The 8,352-nt window shown below is 36.0% G+C and overlaps 1 pseudogene; it reads right to left on the bottom strand.

Moving 5' to 3' along the window:
- Positions 1-7,141: 7,141 nt before the first annotated feature.
- On the bottom strand, positions 7,142-7,883 carry LOC112415892 (hepatoma-derived growth factor-related protein 3 pseudogene; annotated as a pseudogene).
- Between the last annotated feature and the right edge of the window lie 469 nt (positions 7,884-8,352).

Below are 8,352 nucleotides of genomic sequence, written 5' to 3'. Positions count from 1 at the left end.
ATCTATCTATCTATCTATATATATATATATCTGACGGAATCTGAAATGCAGGAATCTCAGTTGTGTAGAATTGAGTTGCTTATACTCTGTTCACAGGATCTTCTCATCAGCACTCTTCTCCTTGTGGTTCTAATGTTTTCTCTTTAATCTCATGCTCCAATTGCACTCCTCTTCCTGACATTGACACTTAACTCTCATAGATTTACTAAATTTATGTCTAAGTGATATATGTGTATACATAAATATATAAGGTACTATTTGGAAGTGATTTGTATAAATTTTAATGGTTTTTGTCATTTCTGGTTCAATATATTTTAGAACAAGTTTTCCCAAATATAGTTTGTTCTTTTTTTAGAATTGCTGAAAAATTAATTGTATCTATATAACATGTTCTACTTTTACATTCCTTTACTGATGGAAGAATAAGATATATTTAATACATTACTATCATAAGCAATGCATAGCCAAAGCTTTCTGCATGGCAGGGTACATTCATTGGGCTACCTGTGACCTCACCTACAGCTGGCATTTAAAGTCCCCATGCATACAAGATGCATCCCACATCAAGAAAAAGGTAAGTATATGTATGTATGTATATGTATAGCTGATTCACTTTGTTATAAAGCAGAAACTAACACAACATTGTAAAGCAATTATACTCCAATAAAGATGTTTAAAAAAAGAAAAGAAAAAGATATGTAAATACATTCTTTCTGTTTTCTGCTTTAGGGGAAGCAAAGGAAGCTTACTCAGTCAGGAATTGTGGGGAATTAACACCCATGAATTACCCTCAACAGGTGGACTGAATTAGTGACCAGAATCTAGCTTGCAGAGGCCAACTCTGAAGTATAATCTCAATGTTTCCTCAGTTGGGCACCAAGAGAATTCACCTCTACTCATCCACAGATGTTCCTAGCTCCATAAAACATACCTTGCTGTTTTTTCTTACTTCCCTGCCAAAATCTTCCTACTCATTTTTTCCAGATACCCTGGATCACTTCCCAAATTAATCAGTTTCACTCAAGCCCTTGTCACAGCCTTTGAGAAGAATCAGTTGAAGATACAGTGTAATGACACACATTTCTACATATGATTCCCTGAGAATTTATGTTGGCTTGATGGTGGTAGGGTGTGAATACAGTGAATGTGAAATACTGGATTACTACACCCAGTTCTCTACTCCTTCCTGTTACAGAATTATTTACTCCTGCCCATGGCCACGTGACCTTGCAGTGCCTTCCATTCCAGTAGAATATATTCCCTTACACCACTGACATCTGAATTGGTCATGTAGCTAGAAAATCTAATGGGATTTTAGTGGCCAAGATGGAAGCAGAAGCTCACATGTGCTTGCATGATTTTTCTTTACCTCTTGCGCTCCTAAGATACGCCCTGAAAAGAATATGCCTCAGAGAGCAGCTGCTCCTTCAGCCTGAGCTCCAAGATGATATCATGTGGAGTCGACATAATCCCAACTAGAAGTCAGAGACCAACAGGGCCCAGCCAAACCCAGCTGAGATCAGCCAAACTAGAACTGCAAATATGTAGACAAAAATAAATATTCTGTGTACCTGTGAGATTTTTGAGGTTAATTGTTACCCAGAAAAATTTTAATACCATAATTAGTTTCACTAATAATGTTGTAGAAAAATACTTCTACAAAATAGCTTCCTAATTATATATACCATAGAGAATTAATATTCAATATTCTAATACTTACCAATTTGTTAGGTGTAAGGTGGTATCTCTCTGAGACTTTAATTTGTATTTTTCTGCCTACTGGTGAGATTATATATCTCTCTATATATTGTTAGCTGTATGAGTTTTCACTCATAAAAAATGATTATTCATTTTCTTATAGTATTCAACTGGGTCTCCTTTAAAGTAATTCACTTATATTTTATGTATTCTTTTGTGTTATTGTTTTGTTTTCCATATTGCAATGAATGCTTCTATTAATTTTGTCAGTATATTTCAGTGATGACAAATTATTTTTATTTAGTCCATTTACACATATAAATATACATAGTATAATATATACATACATAATTTAATATTGGGCTTTGAGGATCTTCTTATCTTTCTTGATCCTTTGATAAATGTATTCCTATATGTTTTCTTCTATTGATTTTATTGCTTTATTTCATAGTCAAAGTAATATAGACTTTTGTTTCATGTGGTTGGTGATAGACTGCTAATTTTATTTTTCTTTTTCAGCTCTTTTCCACTGCTATGTGACATCACAGACATATCTATATCAAGGTTCCAAAATACTTCATTTTCTGGGCTTTTTATTATGTTCCAAGAGGCTCACTGTCTCTGCATCAACACTGCACAGTTTTATTGCTATAGCTTTGTAGTGTTTCTTAAATATCTGGTGGAGCAGACTTCATTCCCTCAACCCCACCCCATGGTATATTTTTTACAACAGTTTTGTCAATTCATGGACCTTTATAATTGCTTTTTTTTTTTTAACTGTTGAACGTTTATTGAGCTCTAACAATGTGATAGGTGCCACACAAAACATCAGACACAGTACCTGCTCTGTGGGCTTATAATCTAATCTAAGGACACAATCATTTTTTAATGTTGCCACGAGTTGGCTGTTTGTGAAAATGAGGTATTAACTGCATTGGTTAGTGCAGCAAAAAAGCCTGTGAAATCAGACATTTTAGCAGGTTCCCTATGCAAGTAGGCATGATTGCTCATATTATTCTCTCAAACTGTGGTTCCCATTTCCCCAAATTTGGGGATTTTTGAGATGTGTATAAGTGTCTTTAAAGACAGACACCAAATGCACATTTCTGAAAACCATGGTTCAAATCTGGCCTCTCGTCCAGAAGAAAAAGTTTGGTTATATATTCAGAAAAATATTGTTATTCAAAATAGGTCCTAGGAGAAAATAGTGATGGGGGCCAAGTTCCTGTTCAGTGTTCCTGGAATGTCCACAAGAGCAGCTCCCCAGGGCAGCCTGTCAAATGCCCTTTACTCTCAAGGTCTTTTGTCTTCATAGCCCAGAGATGAAATGCTTAACATTTGCTGGGTTCTGCTTGGGCATGTGCCCCAGGGGAGGTGTGTTTGAGGGCAGAGCCCTCTCAGTGCCTCACAGATCACAATGCAGATGATTCCTGCGTAGGCATTGGCGTTGGTCCCTGCATCCTTGGCAACACACCACACTAATTTAATTTCTATCTCCAGAAAGTAGCAAAACTACCAGAGGCCCCCAGAATGTATCAGTAACTTGTAAAAATGGAACCTGTTAAAATCTGTCACTGATACAATCTGTATATATACTGCACATGAAAACTTGTCCTTTTATCATCATAGTAAAGTCAAGTGCTAAGTAACACTTTTATCTGTTAACCACTTAGCAGAATAAACTGATTTCATATGGAAGGTAATGTAAGATAACTCATATGTATTTAAAGTAAATTATTTAGTTTTCATTCTCGTTACTTCTGTGCCTTCTTTATAGTATCTTCTGTCTCTTCACTTTGATCCTGATGAACTAAGTCACCACTTATTATCTTTAGATTCCCAATCCTTTATTTGTGTATATCTTGAATTTCAGTAAGATATGAAATGCAGACTCCAGGGTTGCATTTTGTAATGATACAAGGATCCTGAGGAAATACTTTCACAGAAGACTTTTCTAATAGTTGTCCCCTGTGCTTATGAAAAGTATCAAAAAAGACCAACTGGCACATTCTGAATTCATGTTCTCAACAAGTAATCTAAGTACAAATGGGGAGGGCTTGCCTTTCTGTTTTGTAAACTCAGATTATGCTGACAAGCCATACTTCTAAATAATTTGAAAAGGTTGCCTGCATTTACATTTGTCATTTTATAAAGAGCAACCAAATCCCTATCCCACCTTACAAAACAACCCTTAGTATTTTTTAAGTTGCATAAAAAAACAAATACATGAATAAATAAACAAACAAATGTATAATGAAGGGCTTTGACCTCTTGCTCCAAGCAGTAGTGAAAGAACTGATGAATGAAGCTGAGGTCCTCCCTCAGTGCTTCTCTTTAAATAGTTATGCTAAAAATATTTTAGCTGTCTAAACTCTGTACTTGCTTCATTTTTATTGGAACACATTTTGTGAGCCACAACTGAGTTCCTATATAGGATATCTCCAGAATGCAAATCAGGAAAAAGCAGATTTTATTCAGATTTTTTTGTTAAATTGAGCCACTACTGTTTGGTATGGGGGCACTAGATGGGTTAAAAAAAACAGCTGGCCTGATAAAGACATGCTAAAGAAGGTTTACTTTATTTGAACAGTTATGTCAAGACTGGCCTTAAATTCAATGAATTATTGAAGACGATGGATTGTTTGAAAGTCCTGGTTTTGAGGGCACAGGAGCATGGTCTGAATGAGTCATTCAGAATTCATCGTGCATCCAACTAAACCCAAAATTCATGCTTACCCGTCTTTTTTTTTTTAACGCGACAGTCTCAATCTTCTCACATCGGTGCTTCTCTTCATGCTAGAACTGCTTATGTCTACAGAGTCCCTGAAGAAGCAAAAATCCTTTTTTTAGCATTAAACATAGCATATGGAATTCTTCCTCAGCTCTTGGCCTATCACTGTATCTGCAAGCCAGAGTTCTTCATAAAAACAAATTATTCATAAAAACAAAGGCAGATGAAAAAGCTGAATAAAAGCATTATTTTATGTTCTTTCTCTCTAGATTACTGACTTTTGTTATTTTGGTACCAGTATTTGGTCCCATTCCACTCTCTTCCCATACAGGAACATTTAAGAATACATAAGTTCTTGTTCCATACTGTATATGTGAGCTATCATAGGAATTATGTGGATAAATTTTCTTTTTTTGAAGGAAAATTGAAGTTACTCAGAAAGCTTGTTTAAAGAAATATATTTCAAGTTATTTGTGAATAAACTTGACCACCTATCTCAATATTCTGTTTGCACACATTAAATATAAGTGAAAAATTACAATTTAGCTCCTATAATAGTGAGCATGAAAAGGAAACTATTCAAAAGTGAAAATGGTCTATGCATATTAAAAATTTCAAAATAGCAAATACAGATGGAGAAATATTTTTGCATATAAGATCTATATGTTTCATTATCAACCTCAATATAAAAGACAAATTGTCAGAATATTTAAAAGTGTTGTTTGAAAAATATTTTCCCAAAGAAAGTATATTATTTACTGCTGTTTCAAAAATTGCTTTTACTGAACTTTTTTTGAGTCTAAATAGCTAAGGAGGGATCTATAACTTTATCATTACCCTTATTTTACTGGTGACTGGAAATGTTTCTATTGTATTTCTGTGTATATTTTTAATAAATTATTTTTGGTCTTTTATGAAGACAAATCTTATTAAATTTGAAACATTTTGTATATTTTTTTTTCAGAAAAAGTTCTGTAGTCTTTACACATTTTGTTTTAAAAATCTGTCACTTATATGTTCCAATTCAAAATGTCATCTACATTCTCATGTTTTAGTGTGAGCAATGAAGAGGATTTTTGATGAATTAATTAAATTTCATTACTTTTAAATTGAAATATTCAAAATTTAAAAAGTAACTTTTAAGGAAAAAGAACTGGATTGGCATTCCTATGATCTTTTAATGAACTTTTCATATTTGGAAGTGTGCGTGGGTATAACAGAGGAAAATCAATATTTGCTAAAGAGAAACAGACCAAAAATCCAGTCACCTCCTCAGAGCCCGGGAGTGGTAAATGGACAGGTGCTTTCATGCCCTCAGCAGCCATCATCACCACCATCACCACTACCATCATCATCATCAACGGCCCTAAGCTTTTAGAGCCACTCATGTTTTTCATTCATGTTATTTACTAGCTCTTCACCAAAATAAGAAAACCAAAAGAAAATGGGGTCCAAATCAATGCAAGTGTGTGAATTTAGGGTCCACCGAACTGGTAAGTATCTTAGACGTGCAAGCAATCATGTAGCCAATTTCTCTCCCTCCTTGCAGTGTTAAAAAAAACCCTAAAACCCATAGAGTGTTTAAAGAAAAAAAGAAAAAGAAAACACTTACCTGCATTTGATTCTATTGTCAACTTGCTGTAAACAATTTTTGCTTTAATATATGAATTACACTAATACCTCACATTACATATATGAAGCCAAATTACACTCACCTAGTTGTTTACAACCTCAAACCTTACTCCCAGTATACATTCCAATAAATTTATTCTGTAAAAACAATACTTTTTTTGTTCTTGATTTTTTTTTACAGTAAAGTTTTCAACTACAAACCTTGAATATGCGAAAGATGTTCCAAGGACAAGCATAACAGGACTGATAAAACCCAAACTGACTAAATGTGTTCTCACAATACAAGCTGGCATAAAAATAAATAAAATTTTCTATTATCACAATTGCAACAATAATGTACACATAATAATGGTTTGTGGATGAGTATTAATTATTCTAATTCTAGTTCCTAAAGAAAACAACAGATCATTTTTAGTCTATATTTAAAAGTCAATGCTTTGTCTTACTTCCCAAAGGGCTACTGCTGATTCCAACTTTAAAATGTAAAGTATCAAACTTGAGTAATTAGCTCAAATTGTACTAAGATTGGGAAAAAATAAACCATTGCCTTGTTTTGGAGTAACACAAAAGACTCACTAACTTCACATATAGAAACTGAGTTTGTGTACATTAACAACATGAGTTTTGAGAAGTATACGTTGTCAACTAGCTATTTCTAATATGGAATAGATATTTTACAATATGATTAAACTTTACACATGGCCTCAAAACTGAAGAACAATTTTAAGTTCATCTTCAGTATGCCAACATTATGTATCTAGGAATTGGTTCCTGGGTTCTGTCACAGAGAGGAAATCCCTTAAGCATTATATTGAGTGGTCATTTTAAAAAATGCTAATTTATATTTAACTTAGTGCTTGTTTGGTGATGGTGGAGAAAAGGCAGGAGAGTGATGAACATAACTGCCTTGATAAAGGATCCTAGACTTGTATAAGCTTGTGCAAAAATCTGGATAATCCTTAGTGGTTAAGGGCAACTTCATGCAACCAAATAACATGAAATTAAATCAATAACCTTAAAAAAGGCTAAAATGTCTTTTTCCCCCCAAACGAAACAGAGACGAATGTGAATAATGTACATACAAACTGGGGTTCTGTCAATGACAACAAGGACTGTGTGTTGGTTCATATCAAATCCAAGAATAATAGACAACCAAACGTATAACCTTCTTGTGGTTTTCTTAATATGCAGCATTCTTTATGGTAGTTAGGTCCCTTCACTGGTTTTTTACAAGTCTGAAGTTGTGTTTCTTGTGTCATTGCCGGCACCTCCACCCCCAGAGCTGCTTTTATTTTCTTCTTCTTTGCAGTCCTTGTCATCTTCATCTCCTGGAGATTTCCGGGACTGTTTAGAGGATTTCTTTGAAGTGTATGACTTTTTCCGTTTTGAGCGTGCTTTTTCATTCTTTCTTTTGCCTTTTCCAACTTCTTCTACTCTATCACCTTCTTCCTCACTGCTTGCCCCTGCATGCAGTATTCCCGTCTTCTCCCTCAGTTTCTGAAGAGTTCTGTTGCTGAATTGCCTGGTACCCAACAAACTTTACTGCTGGGTTATTTTCTATTTCCCACAATCCTTCATTAAATCCTTTCCGTTTGTTTGACTTTCCAAACTTGTCTTTGTATTCCTTATAAGGGAAAAGGTCTTTGGGACCTAGAAATGCAGTTTCATGGGTGCCAAAAAAGAAGATAGGATACGTATTTGCTGGAGGCTTCACAGCTCCCTCTGGGAGTTCCTCAATCCGGGCCGGCCAGTGCGGGTAGCCCTTCATCTTGCCGAAGACCAGGTCGCCCGCCTTGTACTTGCAGGGCCAAGGACGCGCCATCTGGGCCGCTCCCCTTCCTGGTCGTCCGTGAGCTCTGCGAAGAGGCTGGGGGGCCGCCCCTCCGCGGGCCAAGGGACTGCGCCGCGCTCCCCGCGGGCCTCGAGCCGGGCAGGCGGGCGGACGAGCTGCCGCTCCGACGAAGGGAAGCGACGGCGAGGCGATATAATTGCTTATCAATTTTAGAAACAGTTTTTCGGGATCCTTTAAAAATTCTGCTTGTTTACGGAGTGAAGTGCATTGAGTTTTATTATAATTGGAGGGAAATATATATCCCTGCAATCTCAGTCTCAAAACCAATAACGTTTTCATTGTATTTAAATTTTAAAAAATAATTCTGATGGAGTTTTAAAATGTCAGCCAGGGCTTCCCTGGTGGCACAGTGGTTGAGAGTCCGCCTGCCGATGCAGGGGACACGGGTTCGTGCCCCAGTCCGGGAAGATTCCACATGCCGCGGAGCAGCTAGGCCCGT

This window comes from Neophocaena asiaeorientalis, unplaced genomic scaffold, assembly GCF_003031525.2.
Source record: "Neophocaena asiaeorientalis asiaeorientalis breed wild unplaced genomic scaffold, Neophocaena_asiaeorientalis_V1.1 scaffold209, whole genome shotgun sequence".
NCBI classification, from domain to species: domain Eukaryota; kingdom Metazoa; phylum Chordata; class Mammalia; order Artiodactyla; family Phocoenidae; genus Neophocaena; species Neophocaena asiaeorientalis.
The sequence above is the reverse complement of the archived record's forward strand: the minus strand, read 5'-3'. Positions and strand labels throughout refer to the sequence as shown.